This window comes from Geotrypetes seraphini, chromosome 1 (genome assembly GCF_902459505.1).
Source record: "Geotrypetes seraphini chromosome 1, aGeoSer1.1, whole genome shotgun sequence".
NCBI lineage: Eukaryota > Metazoa > Chordata > Amphibia > Gymnophiona > Dermophiidae > Geotrypetes > Geotrypetes seraphini.
The window spans coordinates 334,618,882-334,641,552 of record NC_047084.1 but is presented as its reverse complement, the minus strand read 5'-3'; the positions used below and the strand labels follow the sequence as shown (position 1 = coordinate 334,641,552).

The 22,671-nt window shown below is 40.6% G+C and overlaps 1 protein-coding gene across 3 annotated transcripts in view; it reads left to right on the top strand.

The window, feature by feature from the left end:
* Window positions 1–22,671, top strand: part of CCSER1 (coiled-coil serine rich protein 1) — a 969,508-nt gene that overhangs the window by 186,931 nt on the left and 759,906 nt on the right. The window lies entirely within an intron of this gene.

Here is a 22,671-nt window from a genome sequence, read left to right as displayed (position 1 = left end):
TCCACTTAACCCAATCGAATGCCTTTTCTGCATCAAGAGCAACACAGAGGCCTTGTAGAAGAGTGTGTAGCATAGTAATTAGAGCTACAGCCTCTGCACGCTGAGGTTGTGGGTTCAAATCCTGCACTGCTCCCTGTGACCCTGGGCAAGTCACTTAATCCTCCACTGCCCCAGGTATTTTAGATATATTATGAGCCCACTTGGACAGGTAGGGAAAATGCTTGAAGTACCTGTATGTAAACTGTATGAGTGTGGCTGTATATCTGCAAAACTTGGTATGCAAGTCCCTTTTCCTTTTAGTTTTTTGTTTTGAAGGCATTCAATGAGGTCAAGGGCCCTTCTTATATTATCTCCCAATTGTCTATCTTTCACAAACCTAGGGAACTTCAAAACTCTTAAATTATTCCTTCTGACTTGATTTTTCCAAATATTCCATCTTACGTGTCACAAAGTTTTTCTCTTTAATAAATGCAGTATTCAATACTTGAACCTCACCTAATTTAGGTTCTAAGATCTCAATTTTGGTAGCCTTCTGATCCAGTCTTTGACCCTTGTCCCGCAACTGAACCTTTAACAAACTTAGTGTCAAACACAAACATATTAGAAATCTTTTGAAGAGGCAGATTAAGCTCATGTATGACTTCCCAAAACACCTCCCAACTAATGGTTTCTGTTTTCTGGATTTCTCTGAGCTGTAAATCCTAGACGCTATCTCCCTCTGTGATCCGTCGTCTCACGGCAGATTGTAATGCTGAAGCAATATAACTTTCTACCATTCTTGTGAGCTCTATTCCACAAGGGTAGGAAACGGCAAGAGGGGATCCCACCGGCAAAGCAATGCTAGACACAATTTTCTTGGAGCTGTTCTGGGTCACTGAGGTGGTACCCTGTGGATGGTTGATTGATTGAGTCTTCTTTGTGGGTGATTCTTCCCATTGCTATGGGCTCCTCCAGGAGCCCTTCTGATCTTCACAGTAAATAACGGAAGATAAAGACCTGAACAGTCCATCCAGTCTACCCATTAGTTATTTTCATTAGAAATATACATGATTAAATTAACTTGCCTCTTCTTTGATATTTCTGGGCCATAGACTAAAGTATGCCTGGCATTGTCCTAGGTTCCAACTGCTGAAGTTGCCATCTAAGCGCACTCCAGCCTATCCAACCATCCCATTGTTTGCAGGATATCTACTATAAAGTCTGGCCAGTAGCGTCCTCATGCTCCAAGTTAGTGGAGTTCCCATTGATGCCCTCCCAACCCATCCTACATCGAATCACCATATATGGGATACAAATTGTATAAGTCTGTCCAATATCGGCTTCAGTTCTTTGATGCATACCATTTGTTTTCTAATTAAAGATCCTCTGTGTTTATCCCATGCTTTAGTCGCCTTCAAGTTTATTATTTATTTGATATGCTCACCTATTATTACATCTAAGCAGTTTACAGTAAATTTTAAAAAGCTTTATATTAAAAAAGGGAATAAAAAAAGAAAGATCAAAAAGCACCATTATAGAAATGCAAAAACAAGGTGAACAAAGACCGGAGACAAAAAGGGAGGAGAGGGGAAAATACAATACAGTAAAACCTTGGATTGCGAGTAACTTGGTGTGCAAGTGTTTTGCAAGACGAGGAAAACGTTTTATAAAATTTTATATTGATCAACGAGCGATGTCTTGCAATACGAGCACGTTGATGCGCACCATGTATATAAGTATGCACAGCATAGAGCATCGCATTGCTGAGCGTATCTGAAAGCAGCACAAGCATCGCAACTGAGAACAATATAAGCGCGACAAGCACCCACAACAGTACAGTATTTTGTATTAAAGTTTTTGGATTGTGGAACGAATTGTCTGAGTTTCCATTATTTCTTATGGGGAAATTTGCTTTGATATGTTATGTTATGTTATTTATTTCTTATATACCGCTAAATCCGTTAAGTTCTAAGCGGTTTACATAGAAATATACATTAAAGGATATAATAGAATAAGATAAATAAATAAAGAATGGGTACTTTGAAATTCCCTTACTGTCCCGAAGTGCTTTGGATTACAAGCATGCTTCTGGAACAAATTATGCTCGCAAACCAAGTTTTTACAGTATTTTCAAAAGAAGAAAGGGTACACAAATGGGGTGTCTGTGTGTGTGTATAAAACAAATGTTCTGTGTTGATAGGGATTAGCTCTTCTTAGATAGTATATGCATCCTTAAACTGGTTTTTTTAGATTCAATTTATATAGTGGTCTCTGGTCACTTCCAGTCTCCAGTCATCTTTGGTAACAGTGGTAAGGTCTGTGTTCTTGGCCACAATGGTAAGGTTTGTGCCCTTGACCATGCTCTGGCCACAATGGTAAGATTTGGGCTTACTGGGGATTAGGCAGATACCAGCATGCATCCTCCCAAGGGTCGGTCATAGTAGTCCTTGTTGCCAAGCACTCCCCTTCTGTTCTTCTTTACTCTAGAGGTTTTATGAAGGGGTTCCCAAGTGACTTAGGGTGAGATTACTCTGGTGGACCCTCTCCTGGCTGGGATATATTCATGGACCCCTTTCTTCCTTCACTGGGCTAAGGCTTGAGTCCATATAAGTTTCTTTTCACTTCCCCAGTCACATCTTTCTCTTGTTTTACATCTTATGCAAATGACATGCAAATTAGGATTCTCTTCACCTTACCTTATGGGTCCTGCTCAAACCCAGCTGGTTTTAGCGTATTCTTTCCTTGAGAGTTTCAGATTTATTGGTCCTGTGTGGTGGAATGTATACCCCGTCACGCACCCTATCGACTGGGCTCAGAGAGACCCCCTCTGCACTGTTACCTATGAACTCTTCCACCAGACTAGCAGAAAGAGCATAAGCTCTGGAAAATTTAGGATCCTGAAAATCCTCAAGTGTGGTCCGTTTCACGGTAGAGTTCGATCTAGCTGTGGTGGGACCTGTTCAAATTTTCCCTTTCCCTTTCCCCATACTTCCATCGAGCAAAATGGGCCAAAACAACTGAACACACAGACAGGTTTCTCAGAGAAGCCACATATGTTTTAGTGAGATGCCATCTTGGATCCTCTCAATCAGCCACAAATATTTAATGGTGCTTAATGGGACAGTCCTATGTTTATGCAGCAACCTATGACCCATTAAGTTCTGAATATCGACTTAACTAGCTAACTAGCTCTACAAAAACTGGATCTTTAGTGCCAAAGCCTGGTCATGACCCAACATTGAATTTCCAGGAATAACTCCATACCCCTTAACACTTAAATTCTATAACCAGTAACTGCAAAGAGGACATTTCCATGGGAAGAGCATGGGTGGGTGAGGGGCGTGTCAGGAACTGAGTGGGCCTGGGGGCAGGGACATGGGTCAAGATTTTACAGTCATAAAATCTGGTAACCCTAGGAAATGTAGGCCTTGAAAACCCTGGCCCACATTTCCGTCAGCTAGCTTTGCCAGAGGTGTGATTTTCTAAATGGCGCCATCACATCTGCCAACAATGGCACCATTTCGAGAATCCAGACCTTAATCCTTCTGTTGCCTCAGGTACCACAGTTAGATTGTGAGTATGCCAGAACAGATAGGGGAAAATACTTAACAGTACCTGAATATTATTCAATATATTGAAAACCACTATGGGTGAATCTCTTCATGAACAAGGGAGTTAATAAATTTAAATAATAAATATACCAATTTACTCTGGTTTTCTATAACAGCTTCTATATTCAACTTTGCCATTATAGAATACTTGCCTAATGCTCAATTTTTTTGTGCCCTTTCCTGTAACTGTTAAAATAATGTAAAATCCATTACTGCACTTGTGCAGTACTAGTATCCTTGCACTAAACTGTCTATGCACCCCTAGATTCTATATATGGTACCCAGGTGTGTGCACTCAAATTTGGGAGCGCTCCTCAAATGCGCATGCAAATTAATTGATTAATGAGCTCCGAACCATCAGTAATTTGCGTCCATTAAAATTTGTGTACACATCTGGCTGTTCAAAGAAAGTTGTGAGAAAATTAAAAATAGTGTAGAATATAGCTGTTCGCCTGATATTTGGACTGAAGAAAAGCGATCATATCAGTCTTTACTACCATTCATTGCACTGGTTACCAGTGGAGGAGGCATGAGTAATGTTTAAATTTTCATGCCTCTGTTTTAAGTCAGTTTGGGGATTGGCACCTACATACCTGCTATCTCATTTCGTGCAATATAACCCCGTGAGGATAACCAGGAATTGTAACCTATTTGCTTACCCGAAGATTTTAGGCTGCAAACTTAGGTCTTATTTAGACAGGATGCTTGCTTTTCAAGCAGGCAGACAGTCTTGGTTGGTTAAACATCAGCAGAGCCACGCTGTCCTATGGTGCTTTTGGAAAAGAAATTAAGACAGTGTTATTTGACAAATTTATCTCTTAATCTGTGCTTTTATCTTTAACATAATTAATTTTACTCCATTAATTTAAAATTTTTAATGTCTTTAATAACAGGCTGTATTCCTTTTCTTATTATTTTGTACTTCACTGATTGTCCAGTTTTTCTCTTTTGTGGAAACCTCCTAGAATTCCTTTGATTAAGGCGGTATAGAAAAATAAAGTTATGCTATGTTATGTTAAAGACAGAGCACCTAACTCCCATAGCACGTAACTCAAAAGAGGGTGTGGAAATGGGCAAGGCATGCGCACATGAATGGAGTTCCAAAAGGTTCCATGAGTAGTTATAGAATACTGGGTCAGTACACTTAAACTTGGGCAACAGCATTTACACCAGGTTTCAGCAGGCATAAGTATAGTGCATAAAGTCTGGATGTGGGAATCAGCGCTACGAGGGGCCGCTGAAAACCAAGAAGAGAATAACGTGGAGCCATGAAACTTACAAATTATTCCACACTTTTCTTTGATTTTCAAAGTGTTGACTGACAAAAGCCTTATGATTCTGAATTTGTTGTTTTGTTTTTGTCGGCAATAAGAGCCTTGCATTTTGAGAACCCGATGAATCTTGAAGTTCCGTCGCTGAATTTGGTGAGATCAGTAAGCCTCTTTGAATCCATGGTGTCAGTACAGGGAGCAGTGTTGTGGAATTTGTTACCAATTGAAATTAAACAGTCTTCCAATGGGTTACAATTTAGAAAAAAGTATGAAAACTATGTTGTTTGAGAGGGAATATAAGTAAATCTTTTATTCCTGGTGGGCAAATGGTTTCTTTTTTTCCTTCTTTCTCTGGGTTTTAAGCTAATTGTATATTATATTATGTGCTTATTGTTTGTTTGTTATTATTTTGTTATTTTATTATGCATGTTTTTAGATAACCCTCACAGAACTGTGGATGTAGGGGGATATAAATTTTTAAAATAAAAATATAAAATTTCATATCATTGAAATGAAAAGTGCCAAGAAAAGTGTGGAATAACATGTACATTTCATGGCTCCATATCATTCTCTTCTTGGTTGGACTGAGAACTTTTCAGAGGTCCCTTATACATTGTAAACTGCTGAGATTTGCCAGTTAGCCACATTGGTATAGCAAACTATAAACTATAAACTATAACTCCCGCTGGAATCAGTGGTGCTGGGGGAAGGGAAAGGGGGTGATTATTAAGGTGCTTGAAGGAAAGGATTGCATGGTATTTGTCTCTTAATATGTGTTAAACAGCAATAATAATGAGATGCAAAACACCTAATTAATATGTAGATCACTATGATGGCGTCTAGGATTCTGTCCTTCTCCCTCTTTCCCCTTATCTCCCTCCCTCCACTTTCCTGTATCTATATGTGTGAATGTTCTTTGATATGTTTGCTATACCCTTTCCAATCAAATGGTATTGTACTTTCTTTTCTTTTCTTTTCTGCTTTCAGTTTTTTATGAGGCGTCACTGAAAAGTTCTCAGTCCAACCAAGAAGAGAGTGATGTGAAGCCATGAAACTTACATGTTATTCCACATTTCTCTTGATGCTTTTCATTTCAATGAGGCAAATGCATCTAGTAAATAGACACAGGTATATGGAAACCAAGCCATTGTGACATCACTATCCTCCTTCCTTTCGATCAACCAACACACTCCATGACAGACACTACATAGAACACTAGAAACAATGGCTACATGGATGAAAGAACACAAACTAAAACTGAACCCAGACAAAACAAAATTTATTCTTCTCAAAAAAACCAAACCCCTACCCATAACAAACTTAGTAATAAACTCAATCACATACCCCATTCAACCCACCCTAAGACTTCTGGGAGTGATGATAGACAGATGCTGTACCATGCAACCACAAATCAACAAAACAATACAGAAATCATTTGCGGTCATGCAAAACTTAAGGCAAATCTGAAAATTCTTTGACAGAAAACAATTCCAGCTCATGGTCCAATCCCCAGTCCTAGGACTTCTAGACTACTGCAACATCCTCTTATCTCCCCTGCCCCGCAGTCATGATAAAACAACTACAAACAGTACAAAAAACAGCCGTGAGACTGATATATTCGGTGAAGAAATACAACCACATCACTGCCGCATACCTCGACTCACACTGGCTCCCAATACAAGCAAGAATACTATTCAAATTCTGCTGTCTACTATTTAAAGCCATGAATGGAGACAGCCCAGCTTACTTGAACAACCGCCTGATCCGAACTACCACAATCAGGCAAAGGAGAACCCAGATACCATACACGTATCCCCCCCCAATCAGAGGTGCCAAACGCAAAAAAAATGTACGATAGCCTACTGGCCATGCAGGCAGCAAAACATGACCACCAACTATCCAAACTACTGATCACGACACCAGATTACAAAACTTTCAGAAAAGAAATAAAAACCCTGCTATTCAAGAAATCCATCAAGACAAACAAACTCCACAGGTAGCATTTCACTCCCCCAAAGTAACCCGCTCAACTCTGTAACTCTTCTGGAAATGTCCAGATAACCTCTTATGTAATCCGCCTTGAACTGCAAGGTAATGGTGGAATAAAATTCACTAATGTAAATGTAATGTAATCTAATTACCAATGAGATTGTCTCTTAGGCATTGGTGGAATGAGGTATTATTACATCACAATATGGGGGGCCACTGAAAAGTTCTCAGCCCAACCAAGAAGGGAATGATGTGGAACTATTAAATTTACAAGTTATTCCACACTTTTCTTTACACTTTTCATTCAATCCCAGCCAGCTAAATACCACTAAAGGTTGGGCAGAAAATGTTCTATTAAAAACGAAAGCAAAAATATAGGAATTCTCCACATTGTGGGTCTGATTGTTAAGACTTTTCTCAATCCCTATGTGCATAGGAAATGCCTGGGATGAATCAGACTCTAAGAATTCAAGCATGCTCATAATTTTGCAAAGGTTAATTTGATTTTCCTTTTAGACTTGTATTTTCCTAATTGAGTAATTAGGGATTATTAAAGCGTCTTCGTGCCCTATAGCTTTTTATTTACCTGGTTATGAAGTAATTAAGAAAGGAGATAGAATGTCTGAAGGTATACAGATCTGCAGGGTATCAGTTGCTTTTAGGATTAAAAATTCTGATTTAACCAGTGTTCCAGGAGATTTTTTGTTTTCAGTTCTCAATGCCTAAGGCTATGTAACTGGAAAAACTTGCACTGCAGCTTGACTAGAATTTGTTTAACAAATGATAGATACTGTATATACTCAAATATAAAGTGAGATTTTTGGGTCCAAAAAATGGCCCAAAAATTGGGGTCTTGTTTTATATTCGAGTCAAGATTCACCATCCCAGCTGTCCTTCTCTTGCTCCCTGCCGAACTCCGGCATCTCTATCCTGCATATAGGCCCCCCTCCCCCGAGCAATGTCACTCTCTTTAATACAGGCCCCCCTGGAGCCACTGACCTCCATGCACGCCCCCTTCCTCCGGAGCCACTATCTTCCATACATCCCCCCATGGCATTGCACTTACCCATTAGTGCCAATGCTGCAATTCCACCGTGTGTTGATCTAGTGCAGGGTCATGAGCATCTGCGCATACTCAAACCCTGACAGTTCCTGCCCTCTCCAAGATTCTCAGAGAAGGCGGGAGCCATTAGGCCTTGACACTGCACAGATGCTCAACCTACAGTGGATCAACCTACAGCGGATCGACGGTGGCAGCGACACCAATGGGTAAGACTAAAAAAAAAATACATGAGCTGGGATGGAGGAATGGGGGCTGACACTAATTACTTGGGGATGCTGCCCAGGTTGCAAGCATTGTGGCCAGGAGGAGGTCTTTGGTTGATGGGGCTTGGGATCCCCACCTGCCACAGTAAGATAGCACCAATTAGTAATGTGAAACACTTTCTGATGGACTGGAACGGCCAAGAGTGCTTCTGCTCCATCTTGGGCTGCTTTTTGAGTCCATCTACCCCCCTCCCCCCAGTGCCCTCTTCCAGGTCATTATCTGCCTCTGAATCCCTGAGGGAATGTCTCTTGTGGATAGCCAAGGTTGGCTGGCCAGCTTCTCCTGGATCCTCACTCATAAAACAAGTCTCTTCACTGTTGGACGGGGAGCTGATGCTGCCAATACCACTGTCCCTGTTGGCAACTTTATTACATGGGGCCATGGGTTGGCAAGATTTTAGGTGCTTCCTGTAGATCCTCTAGGGCAAGGTTCTCCCATTCTTCTGTTTTCTCAGCTCTATGTTGTATCTCAGCTTGTGGTGAAGTTCAGTCATACTGCACCCAGGCTCTGGCTATCCACCATTGTCACTGCGCTGGGGTAGGTCGCTGCTGGATCCTTTGTCTGCTGGATACATTATCCCAGGGCTGGGGCCACTCCTGTCTTGAGTCAGAGTCATGGGATCTTTTCAAACATCTTAATGAGTGGAAAAATGGAGCCGGCTCCTACATTCTCCTTACTGCTTTTCCCCTCCCATCCATCGCTACCTACAGCTATTCCAGAGGTAAAATGTTTTACCAACAGAAAATAGGGCAAATTCTCGTGGCAGCCAATCAGCTAGCATCTCTGCACGGACAGGAGCAAGCTTAAGAACATAAGAATAGCCTTACTGGGTCAGACCAATGGTCTATCAAGCCCAGTAGCCCGTTCTCACAGTGGCCAATCCAGGTCACTAGTACCTGGCCAAAACCCAAGGAGTAGCAACATTTCCATGCTACCGTTCCAGGGCAAGCAGTAGCTTCCCCCATTTATTTTTCAATAACAGACTATGGACTTTTCCTCCAGGAAATTGTCCAAACCTTTCTTAAAACCAGCTACGCTAGCAGTTCTTACCACAACCTCTGGCAATGCATTCCAGAGCTAACTATTCTCTGAGTGAAAAAATATTTCCTCCTATTTGTTTAAAAAAGTATTTCCCTGTAACTTCATTGAGTGTCCCCCCCTAGTCTTTGTAATTTTTGACGGAGTGAAAAATCGATCCACTCAGGATTTTGTAGACTTCAATCATATCTCCCCTCAACCGTCTCTTTTCCAAGCTGAAGAGCCCTAAACATTTTAGTCTTTCCTCATACGAGAGGAGTAGAGCAGAATGCAGAGTATAATGCTTTTTTTTTTTTTTTTTTTGCAGAGCATAGATTGTGGAGATTTTAACTGGTTTTATTTTTGATTATTTTGTACTATTGTTGTACTATTAAGATTTAGGATTTAAACAGGTGATACTTTTTAAAAATAAATAAACGTTTTAGGATGATATTACAAACCTTGGTGTTTACTCTTGTCAATTTTAATAAATGCAGGGTATTTTGGTCTTCTTTCCTTTTTTCATGAGGTCTTATAGAGTTGTTAACTGACTGTAATCGATTTGAACATATTCCTGCTAAACCTCAGGCATTACACTGGTTGTTAGTTATTTGAAGAATAAAGCTTAAAATATTATTAATTTTCAAGTGTAATATCTGGTATCAAAGTGTCAGAAAGTGATGAACTTGTGGCATGAAAGCTTTGATCTGTCAAGAGAAGCTTTTTTTGGAAGTGCCATCATAGAAAAGATAATGCCAAACAGATCCAAGAGCATGTGTCTTTTCTATAGTGGATTCTATATTACTGAATTCTCTGCCAGTAGAAATACTCTTAGAACAGTGATCTCAAACTCATGGCCCGCCAGGAACTATCTTGAGGCCCTCGATATGTTTATCATAATCACAAAAGTAAAATAAAACAGTTTCTTGATCATATGTCTCTTTAGCTATAAATGACAATATTATTATTAAGACTTAGCCAAAAGGAAAGATTTATAAACTATAAAATGTTTTACCTCATGCAAATTTGTCATTTCTTTAATAAGACATTAACTATTTTTCTGAGGCCCTCCAAGTACCTACAAATCCAAAATATGGCCCCGCAAAGGGTTTGAGTTTGAGACTACTGACTTAGAACAATGGATGCCAGTGATTAGGAAAGCATTTGCAGGGGAATTCTATAAATGGTGCTTACAATTGCATTCACAAATGTGGGTGCATGCAGTGGCATAGTAAGGGGAATACGGGGAGGGGGTCTGCCTTGGGCATGGTATTGGTAGGGGCGCCAGCACCTGTCTTCCTGTCCTGTCCCCCGCTCCTTTCTGCCTCCCCTGATGCACGCACCTCTTTAATGTTCCCTGCATGAGCAGCATTATGAACTTGCTACCCACGACAGTGTTGCCTCTCTCTGACATCACTTCCGGGCCCCGTGACAAGGAAGTGACATCAGAGCGAAAGCTGACATGATGCGGGCAGCGAGTCTGTGAGTTTGCTCGCGCCTGGAAAATTAAAAAGGTACGGGGTAATTCTTGATTTGTAATGTAAGTGTGTATAATACCATCAGGGTAATGTAACAGAGAATTTTTGTTCACATTAGCTTAGTCCGCTCGCAAAAAAAAAGCTATGTCATAGAAAGCAAATCAAATCATATTGAATTGAAAAATCAATTTAATTGGCAAAATTTAATCGAATTGAAATTTTTTTTTCCTAAATCGGACAGCACTAGTTGACTCTGTTAGTGGCTAACACTGAGATGTAGTTGTCAGTAGTCACCATGGGACACATGGTTTAGGACTTTCATTGATCAGTGAAAGGGGTGCAGGAACCATAAAAGCTTAAGAAACTCTGACCTAGAGCCATTGGATATGGCCTTGAATAATCAGTTTAAGAAATCCAGGGCTCCTTTTACTAAGCTGCGTTAGGGCTTTAACGTGCGGAATAGCGCGCGCTAAACCTTAATGCCAGCATGAATTGGCATTAGTTCTAGCCGTGTAGCGCACGGTAATTTCCTGTGTGCGCTAAAAACACTAGCGTACCTTAGTAAAAGGAGGCCCCAGTCTTTTGTCATCATTTAGTCTATCATTAGGGAATCAACTTTGTTAGAATGGTGACATTTGATGCATCCCTCTGGGAGAGACTATATTCAAATTGTGTGTGTTAGCCCAGCTATCTCTTGTCAGAGCATTTACCCTGAAAACCTGCGGTAAGAAGCTCTTCTGCAGTTTAGTGCTGGCTAAGTACTATTTTACCGGTCAGGAGCCATTCCTGGTTGCTTAAATATCACTGAATATGGGGTGATATATTTATTATCCCTTACCATATTGATCATAGACCAGAATTGATTACTTCCTTATTCTGAGAGTTTGATTCCCCTTATCTTATCAGTGAAATTTTGTATTTTGTGTGCCACTGACTGTGTCCTTATCTCTAGATTGTGCAGATTTGGAAAGGTGTGAGCTAAATATCTGTTCAAATATTGGTTTATTGATAGACTCCTCATTCTGTGATTTCATGAATAAGACAACCAAAGAGTGTTTTTTGATCTGCAATAAGGGTGCATTCACAGCAGTAAGATGGGATGCTTATAAGGCTGTCAGAGGGGCGATTATAAGTTACGCAGTAGGTAAAAATAATGAAAAGGAAAAAGAACCATTGGAATGAAAAGTATAAATCTATACACTGGGACGGCAATTTATGCAGTCAGCCAAAAATATGGTGTGTTATTAAAACCATGACTAATATTTAAATATGCTACTATATTAAGTCAGAAAACTGGTGTCTCAGGGTTTTTTTTTTTTTTTTTTAATAAAGCCAAATATTATGTTTGAAAAAGATATTTATGAATTCTATAAGTGGGCAACTCCATGTAGGTACCTGAAGCTGCACGGTAGGGAACTACATGTAGGTTCCATTACAGATCGCCAACCTAACCTGATATTGGCATATATGGGCACGATACTAGTATTCTAAACATTTATTAATGTGTACATACAGTAAATGTTGGTGCTTAGGTTATAGAATTACCCTTTTATTTGAGAAACAGAACATACAGACATAGAATTCCAAGAACTTACTCCTTTAAATGAATAAGAATCCAATAAAGGAGTTTAATAAGCACTATTCTACATTTTACTGTAACCCCACTCCCTCTGGCCTAAGCGCTGCAGTGGATGATGGATAACTAAACTGCATTATCCCTCTATCTATATTATAATTAAAGTCAGTACATAAAATAAATTAAAAGGGTTATCGTGGGCCTTTTACTTCATGGTTCTCCAGGTCAGGATGGATTTATGGCAGGGACCATACAATACCATACAGTGTTTTATATCCCGCAATTTCTTTACAAGGAATCTATGCAGCTTACAATGTAAAGCTAGCTATCTTCTTCTTAACCTCTAATTTCTTATTATGTCCTTCCCTCATTTATTGAATTACCTGTAAACTGTGTCAAGCTCTATCTTTATGGAGATGATGCGGTATACAAACTTAAGGTTTAGTTTAGTTTAGTTTACAATAAGAATTGAATCTAGTTCTTCATGTTACATTTTTAAGTTAGATCTTGTGGCTGTTAAAGGGAAGAGGTGAAAGATAGGAGGTTGGCTATAGGGAGAAGAGGTATGGCTTTAGTTTCTTCTGGAAGTCAAGATAAGTGGTGGGTTGTCTTAGGTATGTTGACAGTTTGTTCTAGATAAGAGGTCCTTGATATTCTTAGGTAGCCTCAAACATCTTCTTCCATTGAACTTGAGGTGACTGGAAGGATGCTTTGAAATGTTGTGATACTCATGAATTGAAGGCGTATGGGATTTTGTTAACAGGTGTTGGTCCATTTGAGTTTTCTCCATAGATTGCTTTGTGAACTGGTGCAAGGATAGGAGGCACCCAAAACAAACCTTTAGCATTGCACCCCCATCCCTCCAAACTCCAGTGGAGTTCAATTTCCAATGTAGTGGCTTACCAATGTACATACATCTCCAATTTAATTTGTCTTTCTGTCAAAATCTGAAGACATTTTTGGGGAAAATCTTTGAAGATCTGATTTTGCTTAATGTTGTTTAATTTTGCTGAGTATTTTATTATGACTGTGATTTTATACATGTGTGGAATTTAAGTTACTGTATTTATTGTATTAACTTTCAGACCCCAAAACCAGCCCTTTCAGAATTTTAAAACCAGCTTACTCTCCCTTATTCACTGTTGATAACCTTAAAACTTGATTGGATTGGGGGTCCCTCTGGAAAGGTTTGACAAAACTTTGGCTAATGGTGATTTCAGTTTGCTCAGCACCTAAAGGAGCTAAACCTCCCTTCAACTGTAGGTTTTTCTGCTTGAGATTTCTTATATATTACATGGTTATTCAGATTTTAGATTTTACTATGCATTTGTTTTTCAAATCCAAGCTGAAAGCAAGTTGCAAGCAGATACATAAGAACATAAAAGTTGCCATACCGGGACAGACCGAAGGTCCATCAAGCCCAGTATCCTGTTTCCAACAGTGGCCAACCCAGGTCACATGTACCTGGCAAGATCCCCAAGGAGTAGAAGACAAGAAGCAGACCAAATGAAGAAAAGTGGGGGTTTTTTTGGTTTAAAAAAAAAAATTTAATGCTCTCTGGAGACAGTGCGTTTCGCCAAAAAGGCTGCATTGGAGCATATAATTGAAACAATAAACAAAGCTGGAGATAGTCCTTCTTGAAAGGGAGAAGGCGATAGGTTGTTTGCTGAGCCAGTAGTTCTTTTGGTAACTGAATAGGAATGTGTGGTACAGAAGTGGTTGGTGGTCACTGATCCTATTAAATATTCTCCCTCCCCCCACCTCCAACACATACACACACTCCCCCTCTTTCACTAAGGCGTGCTAGCTGATTTAGCACGCATGAAATCGGGTAGCACGCCTTAGTAAAAGGACCCCATTGAATGCTTTACCTATGCTATCTATGTGCAGCAGCTGAGTGTGGTGGGGCTGGGGGCCTCCTGATTTTTTTTTTCTTTGAGGAGGGCAACGGAGGGGGCGACTACAGGAAAAAAATGTGCAGTTATCCAGAGGTTAACTGGGCACTTGCCAAAATTCACATTTTTGCTGTCTTTAACTTTGGGGTCCTTGTACTAAGGTGCGCTAAATCGGCTTGTGCGCCTTAGTAAAAGAGGGGGGTTTATGCAGTCACCTAGCCTGTTAGCAAACTGAGCATCGCCACTAAACAGCTAGGTCACTTCTTTACAAAATCCCTACCCCCAGGCCACCCCTAACCTCACCAGTTAGGGAAACGCCATTTAGAGGGAATATTCAGTGGCCCTGTCTAGTTAAATACCCCTGGATAGCCCTGGACAAGTGGTTAAATCACCAGAAGCCTCTCTTGGCCATTTAAATCATTTTGAAAGGGGCTCCCTATAGGGACTGCAGGAATTATACTGGTTGTCGGGGCCTTGGCATTTTTGGTTTAGGGTTATTATCATAGAGGCATATTAAAACCCATTTTGTTCCACGTTGGATCTAGTAGACCAGCTGTCTTGTTGTTTCCTTACTCAAGATCCCAAAGAGTAAAAGGAACATATTTTAAATAATTCCAACGGCAAAAGTCCAGATGGGACAGATATCAGCTCGGGCTTTCCAGCTGCTGCAGCCCTGACTCATTGCTTCCAGGCAGAAGATACCCAGAGATAGAACAATCCAGCACCGGGCCGCACTGCTCTCGGTGGGCGGCGGATGCTCATGGGTAGCTCCCGAAGAATACAGTACTCTCCCTCCATCGGACAACTGAGAGGAGGAGTCCCTGGCACAGTCCCACTCCACGGATCTGGAGACACCACCAGCTGCTCCCCAGTGAGAGAGCAGACGCCGCCCCATTCTAGGCAACAATAAGCAGCGATCAACCATGCCTCCATGCCAACTGGTCTTGCCTCTAACAACGAACTCCCCACAGCGATCTCCAGTCACCACACGCAGGTAGGAAGGGCCTCTGCTGAAAATGAATATTCTATTTGCTTTCTTAGCCACCGCTTCCGCACACTGAGCTGTGGGTTTCAATGTATCCTCAATGATGACACCTAGATCCTTTTCCTGGGTAGTGACTCCTAATGTGGAACCCTGCATTACATAGCCATATTTTGGATTCCTTTTTCCCAAGTATATCACTTTGACCTTGCTCACATTAAACATCACAATAAAGGTTATTCCCTTGTTCAAATTGAGTTACAATGTAAATTATACCCGAGATAATAAAGGATGAAGTGAATTGTCCAAGTTGAATGGAGCATTAATGGAGAAGCTGCATTTGAACCCTAGTTTTCCTGGTTCTCAGCCTTTTGCCTTTTGCTCTGACCACCATCATAGCCTCATAGATCTAAACTTGTCTGTCCTGTCTGGCTACTACCAAGTCGAAAACTATCTGGTGAAGGTTTTCAGATGTTGTAAAATGATTATAATTCTTTATGTAATTACACTTTTATTATAATTCTTTACTGTAGTGCAGGCTGTGAATTGTGCCGTATCGTCTATTACCTGATTCAATAAGGTTTCCTCTGTAGACACAAACCACCTCAGAGTCTATAATTAAAAATGATTTATTCAACCACTAACAGTGGCACTTAACCGGCTCAGTGCAGCTGAATATCACAGCTAATACAACACAAAGCCGGCTATGTTGGGGGCATGCCAGGAGAGGAGTCAGCTCTTGGTTGCTTGAGTGCTGATATTCAGCCCTTAAGTAGCAACATTTACTGCATAAATGGGACCACATAAAAGTCTCTCCTATCCTTATGCAGTAACCCATGGCCACTTAAGTGATGAGCAATGATTTAAGTGGCTAGGTTTAGCTAGGGTTACCATTTGTCTCCAGAGAAAGTATGATGGATTGAGACATCCAGGTTTTACTTCTATTGAAAGCATTCAAGAACAGAATTTCCATTTAACATTCTGCATTTAGGCACCTAACTTGTGGCACCCAGTTATAGAACGTCCCCCCCAGAGAGGAAGAAAAGGCCTTACAAATTAGATTATTAATTTTGTTTATGCAATTAAGTCATTGTAGGTACTTGAATATTTTTTGAAGGTTATTGATAGATGGCATATCTTGGTGCAGGATTAGAGAAATTTGTTATTTGGAATGTGGGGGGATTTCTACTCCAATAAAAAGGAAAAAGATACTGCAAAGTTTAAATAGGCATAAAGGACCTGATTCTCCAAAGTGCGTCCCGATTTTAGGCAGCTGTAGGCGTCCTACAGCTGTCTAATCAGCCAATCGGGATGCACGTTTTTTTAAAAAAAATGCTCCCCAGGCAAAGCCTCCTATAAAAGGCGAGGCCCGCAAGACACCTAGACCCTGATTCTTTATAGGACGCCCGGGAGAGGCGTCCTATTCAGAATCGGCCTACACTAAACCCCGATTCTGTAACCAGTGTCCATGTTACAGATGCTGATTAGAGAATTGGGTTAGATTAGACACGGCCCGCTACACTTATCGCGGCAAGGGATCTCTCTGATTGGCCAATCAGACCTTAGACTTAGTGGGGAATGGCGGACCCGCTATGCCTAAGGCCTGATTGGTCCAGGCTTCTAGAGCCTGGGCCAATCAGGCCTTAGGCTTCGGCGGGATGGGCCGGGAAGGGGCGGGCCCGCCTCATTTCGACGAGACAGGCCTGCCGGCTGGACGGGCAAGAACCGTCTGGCCTTAAGAAAAGGTTAGTTTGGTGGGGTGGAGGTTTGGGGGTTGTTAGCGTTGAGGGTGTGTGCATCTTCGGGCAGGAGGGATTGGGCACCCTCCTGCCAGCGATCGATATTGTCGGGGGGGGGGCATCTTCTGGCAGGAGGGTTTGGGCACCCTCCTGCCAGCGATCGATATTGTCAGGGGGGGGGGGAGGGTGCGTCTTCGGGCAGGAGAGATTGGGCACCCTCCTGCCAGCGATCGGACAGGCCACGGCCCGCTATACTTATAGCGGCAGAGAGATCCCTTGCTGCAATAAGTATAGCGGCCGCATTTTGCTGGCCTACATTTTAGCGTTTCTCCTCTACTAGGGAGACGCGTAGGGCCACCTAGGTTCGCCTAAGGCCCGCCTAAGGCCCTTAGGCGAGCTTAGGCATCTTGCGGGTCTCCCTAGGCTCCCGGAGGTGCCTTCAGGCCTGCCTGGGGAGCATTTTTTTTAAAAAACATGCATCCCGATTGGCTGATTAGACAGCTGTAGGACGCCTACAGCTGCCTAAAATCGGGACGCACTTTGGAGAATCAGGCCCAAAGCGTCTATTGTTTTTTTTATAGGAAACGCATTTGACAACACAAGAGCATTCTAAACTTCTTGCTTGGTGGGTTGGTGATTATATTGAAGCCCCGGTCCTTCATAGAAAGGCGGGTGTTATTATCCTTTTTCATAAAAAATTAGTTGTTGAAAAGAAACATGTTCATATTGATCCTGGAGGCTAATTTATTGTGGCAAAAGTTAGATTAATGGGCTGGATATGATGCTTTGTAATTTATATGCTCCAAATTCTGATGATAAAAAATTTTTCACTACAATTTTAAATTATCTTATGCAACAGGATTCTTGTCCTATGATAATAGGGGTGATTTTAATAGGGTGGCAGATTTAGAGTTAGACAAATCGGTTCTTCGGGCAGCAGATAGGTTGGATTTAACTAAAGGGATTCCTTTGTTTTGTGAGTCTTTAGATTTATTGGATATCTGGAGGGCAATGCATCCATTAGATAGGGATTATACTCATTGTTCCTGGGCCCATAATACCCATTCAAGGATTGATTATCTTTTTGTTTTGACATTGTTACTTTTTATTTTGATATTGGACCCATTGATTCGTGAGATTCTTTCTAATGCAGATATTATTGGAGTGAATATAAGGGCTTCTAGTTTTAAAATTGCTGCTTTTTCAGATGATATTTTAGTTCATTTAACAAATCCTAGGATTTCATTACGTTCACTTTTGGAAAGTTTTGCTGAATACGGTGACTTTTCGGGATTTAAATTGAATATGGATAAATCGGAAGCTATTGCTACAAATGATAGTTTATATATACAGTGGGGTCCTGATTTTCCACTAAAATGGATGGAGGATCAATTTAGATATTTGGGTATCCATATACCGGTAGATCCTAAATTTTTATTTAAATCTAATATTCCAGGTTTGCTAAGTTATACAAAACAGATATTGCTGAAATGGCAGTCTTTGCCTTTATCCCTATTGGGCATATAACTCTTTTTAAAATGGTTCTTTTCCCCAAGTGGCTATATACTCTTCAAATGCTTCCACTGGAATTAACGAGTAGAGATTGGCAGAAATTAAGAACTGCAATTATTAATTTTTATTGAGCCAGGAAGAAACCAAAATTATCTTTTGATATTTTATTAGGATTGGGGAAGAGAGATGGTATGGGGCTTCCCGATCTTCGTATCTATGGGAGGGCTTGTTTATTAAGACATATTAGGGATTGGGTTCTGGATGATGTTTTATTTACTCCAATAGTTTATGAAAAAGCCTTTTTTTCATCCTTTTTATTTATTATTTCTTCTTCAGGCATCAGTCTAAATTACCAGTTCATTTAAGATATAATTTTATTTTAAATCCATTGAGGTTAGTATGGGGTAATTTAATTAAATTATGGGCTTACAATCCACTTATAACTGATATGTTACCTATTCAAGGTAATGGAGACTTTACACCTGGTATGACATCTAGGATTTTTATTTAGCACAGGTATTGGATGAGACAGAGAAGATAAGGAGTTTTCCTGACCTTTCTTTAACAGTAGGAGGGGGTCCTGGGTCTTTATACGCTTATATGGAATTGGTGAATTATGTGAATAAATTACAGAGACCGGGTCTTTCATGTTGAGTTCGTGATAGAATTCTATCTTTTTTATGTCAAATAATATTTTATTCATGACAAATCCAGAACAAATCAAGAAATCCATACTACACTGCAGAAATACATACAAAGATATCAAGCAAGGAATAGTATACAACAAAGAGGTAGTCATCAAGAATTTTCATATGGTGAGTGCCCCCTCCCCACCTACAACACCCCAACCCCCCCAACATAGAGACCCCTCTTCCCCCAGCAAACACAAGGCGGCGGAACAGGCCTAAAACAATGCTCGTCCCCCCGATATTCTATAGTAGAAAGGAGCCTCCATAACAACTCTCAATCCCTGACCCTCCAAATAGCAGAAAACCAGCAGGCACACTCGTCGGCGAGCTGTACTCTGATACTTATATCTCTTTTTTTTTAATCAATGTGAGAATGTGCCAATTTCAGTACCTTTATTGCATAAGTGATGGTGGAATTTACTTCCAACTCGTACATATGAAAAAATTTTACAAAATTGGAGTGAGGAGTTTGGGACTTAGATATCACTTCTTGATTTTAGTCAAGCTATTAATAGATTACCAAAAATTATTACGGGTTTTGTATGGACAGAATGTACTTATAGAGTTTTACATAGGGCCTATTTCTCCCAATTTCAAGCTTTTCATGCGGATTTGGTAAATTCCCTAATTTGTATTAAATGTGATAAGGGTTTGGGAAAATTATCTCATGCTTTTTGACTGTGCCCTTTAAGCTTTCTGGTCTGCCATCCTATTATATTTGGGCTCATTATGGGATAGTCCTGTTGTGGGTTCTCTAAGGGGAGTAATTTTTAGTAAGGCAGCTGCTTGTGGGGTATTTGGTCAAGGGAGATGTCTTTAATTTCAGAAGGCATGTATGATTGGGCATAAATGTAATATGCAATATTGGTTACAGAAAGAATCTCCAAGTTTTTGGCATTGGAGGAACCAGTTGCATCATTTACTTTTATTTGAGGTCTGGGAGGTTCGTCAATCTCCTAGACATACTCGTCTTTTTATGAAGACTTGGGATCCCTATGTTCAAAAACTTTCACCTAGAGCCTGGCTGGCCTGGAACTTCAACATTAGAATTGACGTCAGGTGGTGAAAGTTGCTTGGCCCGGCACTTCAGCGTCCTCTTTACGGGGAAGGGAAGCAGTCAGAGCTCAGAACGTGGTGGCAGCCTATTCCCCGGCGGCGGTTGCGGCCTGTTCCCCAATGGTAGTGGCTTGGGGAGGGCAGGGATAAAGAAAGATAGGAAGGAGGGGCAGAGAGACAGAAAGACAGGGAGACAAACAGAAAGGGGCATGCAAGGAGAGAGAAAGACAGTCAAAAAGAAAGAAAGGGGGCATGGAGAAAGAAAGAAAAGGGGCACAGAGAGAGAGAGAAAGACAGACATACAGAAAGAAAGGGCGCATGGTCATGGAGAGAGAAAGAAAGAAGGGGGCAGGGTGAAAGAAAGAAAAAGTTGGGGGAGGGAATGAGCTCTGGAGGAGAGGAAGCCATACATGAGGCTGAAAGAAGGGAAGAAATATTGGTTGCATAGTCAGAAGAATAAAATGCAACCAGAGACTGAAGAAATTACCAGACAACAAAGGTAGGAAAAATGATTTTATTTTTAATTCAGTGATCAAAATGTGTTTGTTTTGAGAATTTATATCTGCTGTCTATATTTTGCACTATGGTCCCCCCTTTTACTAAACCGCAATAGCGGTTTTTAGCGCAGGGAGCCTATGAGCATCAAGAATAGCGCAAGGCGTTCAGCGCAGCTCCCTGTGCTAAAAACCACTATCGTGGTTTAGTGAAAAGGGAGCGGGTATATTTGTCTATTTTTGTATAGCTGTTACTGAGGTAACATTGCATAAAGTCACCTGCCTTGACCTCTTTGAAAACCCATGAAATATAAATGATGATTAACATTTTCTCTGCGTACACTGTGCTTTGTGTTTTTTTAAATTTTATTGTTGGTAGATCATTTTGACTTGGCCACGAAGGCAAGAGGAAGGGAGGGAGGGAGGGGAGCTGCTGAAAGACATCTAGTAATCCTTGCAGGCTTGACTATGCAGGGAATTATTTTTGTAAAATTATGTTTTGTTATGTGACTGACATTATTTAGACTCTAATTTCTATTAATGAATAGAATGAAAATGATATAAAATTGCTTGCTTGCTTTTATGTGCATGCGTTGAAGGGAAGTGGAGAGAGAGTGGGCTGAGGATGCTGAAGGTAAATGGGAAAGAGAGAGTGGGGAGAAGACACTGATTTATAAATCGACAATTGTACAGAATATTGTTTCTTTTTAATATAATAAGTTCAGTATAAAACTATTCGAGGCTTGTGTGGATGGGATCAAATGGTTTGTGGGGACGGGGACCGAGCTCATGGGGATGGAGACAAATTTGTTCCCTGTGTCATTCTCTAGGCTCTGCCACAAATCGATTTTGACTATGTGCGGGCGAGTGGGGTGTCAGTTGCGTTGATGTAGCCGTCGTAGCACAAGCGGGTGCGGGGTATGGCTCTCAAAAGAAATCTTAATCGTTGTACTGCTGATCTTTGGCTCTTTTGACTAATGAGTGTGCCTACCACTGACCCGGAGCAAGAAGTTTAATTCTCAATTAATTACATTGAAGCTATGGTTGTCTTAATTGCTTTCCAGATCTTGGCTGTTTTTTGTCACCTTTCATCCAGAGAGGTGGAGGGAAAATGGGATTGAGGGAAGGGGGAATGGGATGGAGGGGGAAAAAGGAAATGGGTTGGAGGGAGAGGGGAAGTGAAGGGAGGGAGGGGGGAAGGGGAGAGAGGAGGTGATAATGAGGGATTTTGGTTTAAAATATAAAATAATTGGAGGAATGATAATATTATTTGATAATATGTATTATATGGAATGGAATTTTTAAATATGTGAATTTATTTGTAAGGAATATCTTTATATATTATATGAATGTATTTTCTTTTTGTTCCTTCAATAAAAATATTTAAACATAAAGAGAAATTCTAGGAAGATAGTTTTCCTGGGCTCTGTCACATCCAGTTTATCTAGCCTTTCTGAAACTTTTATGAACCCCCACGCACCAGAAATGTGCAAATTCATCTCAGAGGCGACAACATGCATATTTCTAAAATCCTGAGGGGAATTGTTTATTGGAATCCTATTTGGATGATGATGGTGATGGCTATTATTAATCAATACGTGCAATGTTCCTTCTAAAAGAAAAAAAAGACAACTGTTGGAAAGAATTGTATAGATACAATGTGCTGCAAATAGATTTCAGAAGGCTGTATTAAAAAATAAAAAAAATATAAAATGACTCACCGCTCCCTCTTCTGGTGTTTGAGTGCAACTGTAATATATTTTATACACCTCAGCTGCATAGAAAATTATTTGGAATGCATTGGAATATGGCAATAAACAAATTGGTGCGTGAATTGGACCAGGTTATGAGAGAAGAGTGAATAAAATAAGATCACAAACTGTTCAGTTTTCTCAGGCACTCGATTCAGGGCGTAATAAGAATCAGTCAGAGAAATTTTGTAAAAAGCAATATGCGATTATAATGAAGGTTGTTTTGTGAAACAGTTGAAAACAAGAACGTTGGAAGTAGCACAGCCCCTGAGGAAACTGAACAGTGAAACGGTTAGGTAACTGTC